The sequence below is a fragment of the Struthio camelus genome, chromosome 13, assembly GCF_040807025.1.
Source record: "Struthio camelus isolate bStrCam1 chromosome 13, bStrCam1.hap1, whole genome shotgun sequence".
NCBI classification, from domain to species: Eukaryota; Metazoa; Chordata; class Aves; order Struthioniformes; family Struthionidae; genus Struthio; species Struthio camelus.
The window spans coordinates 1,127,502-1,137,276 of NC_090954.1; the positions used below are offsets into that span (position 1 = coordinate 1,127,502).

The 9,775-nt window shown below is 38.4% G+C and overlaps 1 long non-coding RNA gene across 1 annotated transcript; it reads left to right on the forward strand.

The window, feature by feature from the left end:
- The first annotated feature begins 1,387 nt into the window (after positions 1-1,387).
- Positions 1,388-9,363, forward strand: LOC138069118 (uncharacterized). The gene is made up of 3 exons (XR_011143928.1): positions 1,388-1,452; positions 4,819-4,924; positions 9,319-9,363. It is a non-coding gene; the product is annotated as an uncharacterized lncRNA (long non-coding RNA).
- The last annotated feature ends 412 nt before the right edge of the window (positions 9,364-9,775 follow it).

The following is a 9,775-nucleotide window of genomic DNA, read 5'->3' on the forward strand; positions in this document are numbered from 1 at the left end:
GAAATGCTTTTTTTGAGGGTTGTTATCTGTAATATTAATTTGTGTTTTGACAGGCAAGTGTGCCAGCAAGATTCTCGGGTCTAGGGGAACTTACAGAGTCCCAAGCTCTCCGGACCTATAAATTTCTGCTCCCTGAATTGGTCCCCATGAGAGTGAGTGAGACTCACTCTCCCATTGTGTCTCTTTCTCGAGCACATTGCAGAGCACATCTGGGAAGTTCCGCACATTTTCTACAGAATATCTACATTCTAACATTTCTATATTTCTCAGCTATGTTTCCAACAAAATATCTGCATTCAATATTCAATACAACTGAATATGGTCATACATATCCCAGCGTAGGCACCACGAAGAGTAAAGTCACATCATTTCGCAGTCTAACTGCAAATTGTTTGGAACATCAGTTTGTTTGCAAGCACTTGCATGTTGTCGCTATAGAGGTACTTATTCATACACAACTCATTACACATTTAGTAGCTTGGTTGTACATACAAGTGGATTGTATGGTTATGTGTGCATATAGATTTGTGACAGCCACAACATGCTTGTGTCTGGAAGAGGAGAACTGGAAATGAAACTCTTGAGAAAGTATGCAAACTAAACTCCTGAAAAACAGTACCAGTTCAAAATGTTTTGCAATCTGAAGAGAAAACAGTAAAGATGAACATGTATATTTTCTCTTACACAGACACATACACAGGCCTTCTAATCAGCTCTGTGAAAACCGTTAACATAAATATCTCTTGGTTCCATTTTCAGTTCTGAACTAACAACCTAACCATTTGCATAATCTAAATTCTCCATTGCTTTAGCAGAAGTGTGACTGCTACCATGCAAGGTTAGTGTGAAGTGCTGAGAATGTGCCACATTGCATTATGCAATCAGATTTTGTTGCTGTTTTAATGAATAAATTCTGAAGAAGGCTATTACTAATTAAGCTACAATATGGCATAATCGGAGAAGATGCTAACTTGATCTGAAGGACCCATCTGTAGAACTTCCTTTTTCAGAGGCAAAGCCTAGTTGTCACCATAAACTGGAGGGAACCTTTGGCAGCATTTCAATGCTTTCCTGTCCCAAGAAGGTGCCTTTGGAATATAGAAATAAATTGGAAGCGTGGGGATTCATTGTGATATGCCTACCGCAGGTAGGTAACATGGGGACAAGAAGCAGTCCAATGTATTACAGTCTTGGATATGAATAGATGAAAAAAGTTCTAAGCATATGTTAAGCTATTCTCCATATGAATAACAGTTTCTAATTTGCTTGACACAACTCTAATAGTTCTGGCAGCTTCTCCTTTCATAATTAGCATCTTCATTTGGTTGCATTCTAAAGGTGTAATGTGTATTCTGGCTCAGAGGAATTTGCCTCTTAATTTCAGATGTGGGAAGTGGAGACGGCAAGGAGAAGACACGCTGGGAAGTCGAAAAGAACATTCCAGCCGTTTGGGTAAGCTGAACTACTGTGCGAGCTTAGCTCCTCTGGCTCACTGGTTATTTTCTGAGATATTCTGAAAAAGATGAATTTTGTCTAAGACTTGCCATATGCAAGATGTGTGGTTTTATATGTGGTCAACAATAGATGTGTAGAATAAATTATGTTTATTCATTAATATAAAACATGAAAATCTGTTTAGTAAATGTGTAGATAAATATAAACCAGACTATGCCTTTTATGTATGTATACTATTGCTTTGGTATATGTTTGGTATATAGCTACTGTGTGACACAGATTATAAAACTATCCAATTTCATCACTGTAGTATCACTATTAGAAATTACAGTATTTGGGCTGTTACTGTTGAATCTAGTGAAGCCTGGAAGCACAGCCACTTCACAGTCAATATCATATCACTATTAAGAGTACGGATACCACTCTAGCGCCTGCAGCTTCTGGGGGCCTTTGAATCTCAGCATTGCCTTTTATTTTGCATGTAAGCAAAATCATAGTGGTGAATGCTACAGAAACATGGTAGTTGCCTGATGCAGGTTTGAATACTTGATCCAAATCGGATCAAATCCATCATTATTCAGTCTGGAATGGAAACCAGAGCTGTGAAGAGAAGGCTGTCTCTTGTCCTTTATCTGTAATAGGATTTGTCCAGTATGTCCTAATGAGTGCTGGCTTTGGATCAAAGATCAGGTACAGTCTCCCAGCTCCATACTACCTTGCAGCAGAGAAACTGGCTGCATAAATTATCCCCAGAATACAAAAGTTGTTCTCCTCCCACAGCTTCTCCTTTCTGTATGACCTAGTTACTGGCTCAGAGTACACACAGAAAGCCACAGGAGTGAAAAACAGATATTTATTTGAATAAGGAAAGTTGATTACTATTTTAAGCCCCTTATCATGTAGAAGCATTTCAAGCTCAGACACTCTACTCACCTATAACAGTGAGATAGCTATAAAGGCTTCTTCCTCCTGCCCTGCAGTTTGACAGTGCTGGAGTTTCAGGCAATTAAAATCACTTCACATGTCTCTAGTTCACCTGTTGTAGTCTCTGTATCTCAGGCCAACATGGTTCAGACTAGAAACAGCAATTTATCTCTTTTGGAGGAGGTGTTTTACAGGTTCTTTTACCTAACTGGTGCAATGCGAATATTTCAGGAGGGTTAGTTTAATTAAATGACTCTGGAGTTACTACACTGCTTTGGGACAGAGGTGAGGAAAAGCCTCAGACATGATACAGTTTGAAAAAGAGAACTTGTGCAAAGAAAACAGACAAGCCCGATAACACTACACTTAGTTGGTTACCTTCCATACTTCCCAGAGAAGCAAAAGGTTTTCTTGCTTGTCCTTACATTCCCCAGAGTGCTGCTGGAGATTTTTATGACTGAATGAGCATAATCTCCCCTTGCAACCTCTATGTGCGTTTTGCTATATCCAGCAATGACACATCTGTTTCTGATCCAGCAATCACGAGTGTGATGCAGAAAGCAGCACAATGACCTCACTGTGTGATCAGCTAGAGCAAGAGGTGGGAATGACTGGACACTGAAAATATTAGAAGACAGAATACAATTCTGGCATAGCATTGCTGATAGGAATGGCTTGGAAACTAGAATACAACTTACAGAATAAATCAATGAGATATTTTCATTCATTGTACAATGTCTTCCACCCCTTTTATTTGAGTGAAATCTCTCCAAACCTCCCCTCCAAAAAAAAAGATAGGGAGGGTGTTGTGGGGAACTCCTTTAGGCTAGTCAGTAGCTCCCCATCTAAGACACTCATAAATGAGTTAGACATGGGCACGAACCTTTGAGAGCAGAGACTCGAACCTGTGTCTCTCCTGTTCCAGGAAGATGCTCTGACTGCTTGAGTTAAAGTCACCCTGTATCTGGCCCAATGGACAGTCCATCCTATGTATGAAGCCACACAGCTAGAATAAATTGTGGCTATAGGGCTATAACATTTTGAACTATCTCCTAAATCCTATGTGAACGCCTTTCTTTTAGACTATTGAGTACTCTGACTGTAAGACAGATTAATCTTTATTTGACCAAAAAAGTACATGACCAGTTTTAAATGTTGATGCAACAATGCAGTTCACGTGGAGATACAGCATAAATGAATAACGCCCAAAGCATGAGAGTGTATGCGAGTGGACATATAGACAAGGTTTTTACTTCCTGAGCTTTTGCCATCCTGTCTGGAAAATTGTAATTAAAAAAAAAAGTGATGAATTAAAAATGATATCTTTGAATGGTACTTCACTGAGCAAACAGGCAACATGCAGAAGTGTGGCGTAGTGTGCTGCTGACGTGCTAACATATTTCCATGGGAAAAGGAGAGGTCCTTTGGTTCTGAAAATCATTTGGTCTCTGTAGCTCTATGTAAAAAACACACCTTCGTTCCAAACCTTCCATCTGAGAGTTTTTTACGTTTCTTTTGTAGTTGCTGTTTTCTTCAAGTGAAGATCAAAATACAGCTGTTAGATAATGACTTTGGGGAGATGCCCCATATTTTTTGGCAGATCTCATCAGTAAAGGTGTGCCTAATGTGGTTTATTCAGATGCAAAGCGTTAAAGAGAGCCAGGATGCTTGCTTCTCCTTTCTTCTCTGCCTGGAGGAAAAAAATAGGTTCTGTTAATCTGAGAATTTTTGACACAGATTCAGCAAACTGATATTAGGAACATTCATAATGCATTTGATATTGCTTAATTTGGCCTTTAAAATCACGTAAAGAAGATTTAAAACAAAGGGAAAACAACAGACCCAGCAGTACAATGCTAATTTTGTGTTCCAACTTCATTTAGATAAATTACTCCCATGAGTTCCTAATAAAAACAAATGTTGGCTTGTGTCGAAATTAGTGAACAATTCTGATAATAAGAGCAGCTATTTTTAGTTATATATTAACACAGTTCAGTCTTACATCAAGTTATATTAAACTTAGAAGATACAAATACGATCCATGCTGGTTATTCATTTGCTTCGAAACATGCCTAAAACATCTCTTCTGCTTTGCATAGTAGGTGGGGTCCATTAGTCAGTAGCTGAAAGGCAAATTATTTGTCAGATTTCAAGCAGCATTTGTCAGCTTGTGTATTAGTAACTGGTATGGCAGCATTAATTAGGGGAGCTGGCTCAAGCCAAGTAATTAGCATAGCAAAGGGTCGCCAGATACATGGAGCAAGGAATCTGTCCTTACAAAAAATATTTTCCGTAACTGAAACTGACGTGCTTCATTTGCTGCACTGCACAATCAGATTATCAGCAGCTCCCAGGTATTCAGGCAGCCCTAGGTATTTGTGAATGTCTTTGTGAACTGTGAATGTTTGACAAGGTGGATACTGTTCTCTCTCAAAGCAGGTATGCTAGTAGCTATTTGTTAGCATCTTTCGAATGTTTCAAGCGCTGAGACTAGAGGAAGAAATCCTACCTGAGAACATCAATGACCAGCGCTATGTCATGTATGGTGAGTAACCAACAGCACAGCATTGCTGGACAGTGCTTTGTCTTTCTCCTGGACGACTTTGTGCTTCCAGGTGTATCATTGTGATGTAAGGTGTACTGCCTCATATTTAACACGTACTGTAGATCCTGTAATTTTTAAGGTAAAATTATTTTATTACTTTGTGTAAACATATTTAAGTACTTTTGTTCTGACGTTTTCAGTGGGAGTTGGTCACGTTTTGAACAATCAATACATATGTAGCTACTAAATTATCTCTTTAATGTTCAGTCCTCACTGTTTTGAGGTAAATATGCTAGTCTCAGTGAGGTTCTATATTCCAGAAAAAGAAATAGAAGAATCTATTCAAAAACTCCATGTTTCTAGTTGACAATAATCTTAAAAATACTCATGGAAACTGGCAGCTCAACCAGCAGGATCCCTATAAAGTGTGGGTGTCAAACCTCCCTCAACTCTGTAGAGGTGAACAGAGACCCCGTTCTGTTGGTTGTATGATACTGACGTATTTCCACCTGTGCACAACACAAATCTGTGAACAAAGCACAGGTCTGAATTCTAGTCGTTCAGTCATGATTTAGTCTGTGATAGAAGAGGAGTGGGCAAATGAGCGTGTTGTTTTTCCAGAAAATTTAAGAAACAAGGTGAGTAATGGAATACTGTTATATAAAGTGAGGCATGTAAGGGAAGAGTGCTACTTCTACCCTATGAAAAAACAAGTTCCACTGATCTAGATTTCACGTAATGTGTGGAAACAGCAGTTCTTATATTTTCCCAACAACGATGGATGCCCTATATTGTAGTTAGTGAATTAATTCCTATTTATTTGGATTGTAGAGCATTGCCCACTCCTGTTAGTGCAACTGTACCTTGGAGCTCAGATGTGAAGTAGTATTGATGGGGTGTTTGGAATTTAAGTGTTTGTTGCCTATGTGCTGTGCAGCAGGCTGTCTCATTATTGACGACATGCACAACAGCTCAGCCTCATGAGGAGTTGCTCAGAAAGCCTGTTATCTTCTTGCACAGATATTTGTGCACAGCAAAAGTTGATCCTATCCCAGTGAATTAATAAGGTTTTTGCCAAGTGCTTAAATAGAAATGGATTGGTGTTAGGTTATCTGCTGGATCTATTAACTTGCGGGTATTACAGTAATGAAAAACATATATACAAAGAAAGGTAAGACTGGCTAAAATAAGCAGATGAATAATTCTAAAAGCCAGTTAGGAACACAACTTCCTTCAGAAATTGCTGGGAGTTGAGCACCAAACTCCCACTTTTGTCAAATAAAAAGTCTCTCGCCAGTGTTAATTGCCTGAACTTGAATGCTGTATTTATTATTAACTAGATGTGTTGGGATACAGAATGGGCAGGACAATTCAGACCATTTAATCATTTAAAAACAGGCTTTGCCTAAAACTCACATCAGCCAAGAATGAAACTTTGTGCATACTAGTTCCTTTCTGTTTTTCCCCTTTTCCTGTTCGTTCAAGAACAGTTGCAGTCAAAAAAGCAATGAGAGCAAGTATCTAGATCTTTTCATGGTAGGTCTTGGCTGCTTACATCAGTGTTGAAACACACTCTTGGCTGTTTAACTTCTCATCTTTTCAAGTGTCTAATGTTTCTATTTCAGTATTCCTTTCAGTGATAGACACTGAGAACTTTTGTGGAGCCAAAAATAGTTGCCATTTAAAATCTGCTCTCTACAACTGTTGCATTGCTGAGATGTTAGAGTAATGCATTCCTTCAGACTGGCAATTCTCTGTATCATTAAAACTACATATTCAATATATGTCTGAATATACTCCTGTACAATTTGAAGCCTTGAAGTATATGGATAGCCTTTCAAAAGTGTGGTTTTCATTGAGTGGGTATTAGGTATGCATTGTAAAAAACACGGTTTATTTAATGAAGTTTTGAGCCTGTTCAGACTAGAACAATTTATTGGGACCTTCATTTAATCATCTCAATGATAACTATCTATTACTATGAATTATGTTGTATGAAGTTTCTTTTTCTCCTAGTGCAACTTAAGAAGGAACACAACATAAACCAAAAATCCAGTCTTAGTTGTTTTTTTTAGTTTAGTTTAGCTTAGTTTAAAGTGTAGAGAATAAGCTTTATAATGATTCTTGAGTTTTGCCAGTTTTTTTTCCAAATTCTAGATTTTATCAACCAATAGTAGCTCCGACATTAAGTGCATTGCTAAAAACATTTAGCATGCACAATTAAATCTCTATTTGTATCGATTTTTCAGTTTGACTTCAGCTCCTCATTATTTTAAAGCAATTTACAGAAAAAAAGTATCATTAGGAAAATTAAGTTGATGGCATTTGGGGTGAGTTGAATGCACTGTTAAGCAAATCAGAAATTAGTGTAAATTTCTTTCATTTGACTTCATCTGCTGAGGATCAAATTTGATATTAATGATAAAAACAGGTCAAGCTTTTATTAAAATTCAGGTCTTTCTCTGTGATGAAACTGAATAAAAGTGGCAAGAGAGTTGGGGGTAGGTCTTGACATAAGCTGGAGTAATATTAATAATTATATTATCTCTTGAAACTAAGATGCAGTCTTGTGTCAGAGCATATCACATATACATAAAGAGCCTTGCCATGTAGTAGAAACAGGATAAAGTCTGATTTGTGAATGCCAGCAGGACATGGAAGGACCTAGGTGGAACTGTGGATATCCTCATTTGCCCCGGTGCCGTTAAGATCAGGTTCTAGTCCACAGAATGCAGAACTGCCTGCTGTGCTTTTAAAAAAATAGAAAAACAAGTGGATGAGATCGATCTAGCATGACAGATGATAATCTTTGGGACTTTTTTTCCTTATGATTTGTATTCTCCTGCTTCTCCCCTTGCTCAGTTATTACCGCCAAGATGCTCACTGAGCCTTTGAATCAGTGCAACATCGCTTCTACTGGGGCACCACTGGCCCTGACCCTTTTCAAATAGGTGGCTTATTGGTATTAGAGAAGGGCACAGTACCTGGATCATATAATGTAAAGTGATACATACATGTACAGTAGGAGAGAAAGAAGATGCAGTTAAAGGCTCTGATTCTACAGTTACTTATATACCTGCCTAATATTAGTTGGAGTATTCCAGGCAGTAAATTAAGTGTCATTAGTGCATTTGGCAGAGGTATAGAAATGCAGCTTGTGGCCATTATAACACTTAGAAATATGGAGAAGCTGCTGCTGACAGAAAATAGTAATCAATAGCTAATGCAAAAGGAGAAAAGAAAGGAGAGATTCAGGAGAAAAATGAGACCTCAGAGCATTCCTGAAATTTTTATACTTGGGCAATCATGTTAATGAATTTTGGCTGATTGCAGCAATGTCCTCCATCAGAACATTTTTGCATCAGAAACCAATGTAGTATGTACAATGTAAATGATTGTTTTATATTTATTCAAAAGTCTTTTCAATTCTACTGTGTTAAACCCTGGAATAAAGCCCTGAAAAGAGAATACGTTTGACAGTTGGTATCGTATACTGCTTCAGCTTGTGCTCACTTCTTTGGAAGTCAGCAAAAGCTACAGCAAGTTTATACAAGAGTACCTGGGAGCAGCGCATGGCCCTTTTTTTTGCGTTGTCTGACAAGGTCTGTAATATCTTAGATGCTAGGGGACAATATTGGGAGGTTCTGAAGAGCTACGGAATAGTCTGGTGATTTCAGCAGGAATGTGAGTGCTCAGAAGATGCATAGATTAACAGAACTAAAAACCTAGCTCATTCCTTTTACCTTGACCTGAGAGAATGGGATTCCATGCAGGAGGCAAGATAGGAGATAAGATTCAGAAAGGGTTGACAATGAAGCAGACGACTTCAGTATCTCCTAATCAAAGACAGCCAAATAAAGTATGATTGCTTCACCTTATTTTCTCCCCATCCTTTCTTTGGATGTGATGAAATAGGAATTCTTCCATCTCCTTCCTAACTGTGAAACAAAGATGTACTGTGATTTGAGAATGGGATGCAATTTCTACTACAATGGTAGAAAGCATGTCAATACTTTAACATTTGTAAAATTAAAAGAAGTGAAAAGCCAAAAGGGATGAGAAACTAGCTGATATTAAATTGATAGAATAATCTTACCCTATAGTACAATTCTATGTAGCTTAAAGCAGCTTTCTTCACCCAATACCTGTCAAATCCTATCAGGAATGTAAGGTGACATTATGAAGTCTCCAGATATATTTTCATGTCATTTAGCTGATTTGTGTCATTTGATAAATTGCATGTTTGTAAAATCGATGTTCTTCACTGTGTATTCTACCATATTCTACCACTTTGCAAGTGTCAAAGTTCCATGCTAGAAACAATAATAGCAATTCATAAGGGCTATTACTTCATCTTGTCACCATCTTATTAAAAATTCTTCTTCATTTTCCAGCACACTTGGTGTAAAAGATAAATGAGATACATGAAGATACCTAAGGTAAGTCTTCTGTAATTCTGCTTAATGACATCTTAGTTATTTTTTAAACATTAGGTAAAAGGGAAAATGAAGTACTAGAGCTGAAGACACAGAATCTGTTCTATTGCTTGTGGCAGCTGAACCCAGGAAGAGGGTGTTCACTGCTGGTGCAAATGAGGGACAGCTCAGGACCCAACTGTCCAAGTCAGGCCCTCCTCAGCCGGATGAGCTGAGCTATGGCCAAGCGGCACTGCTGCGGGTCACAGCATACACCGTGGCCCTGCGCCTGCTGGGAACACAGCTCAGCCCTTAATATCTCCTAGATACCTTCTGCCTCCTCGTGGAGTAGGGGACAGGCAGCTGAACAAAGTAACGTGCTGAACTCGCGCAGTCAGTAACTGTTTGCCAGTGGCAAGATGAATCCATAAAACAC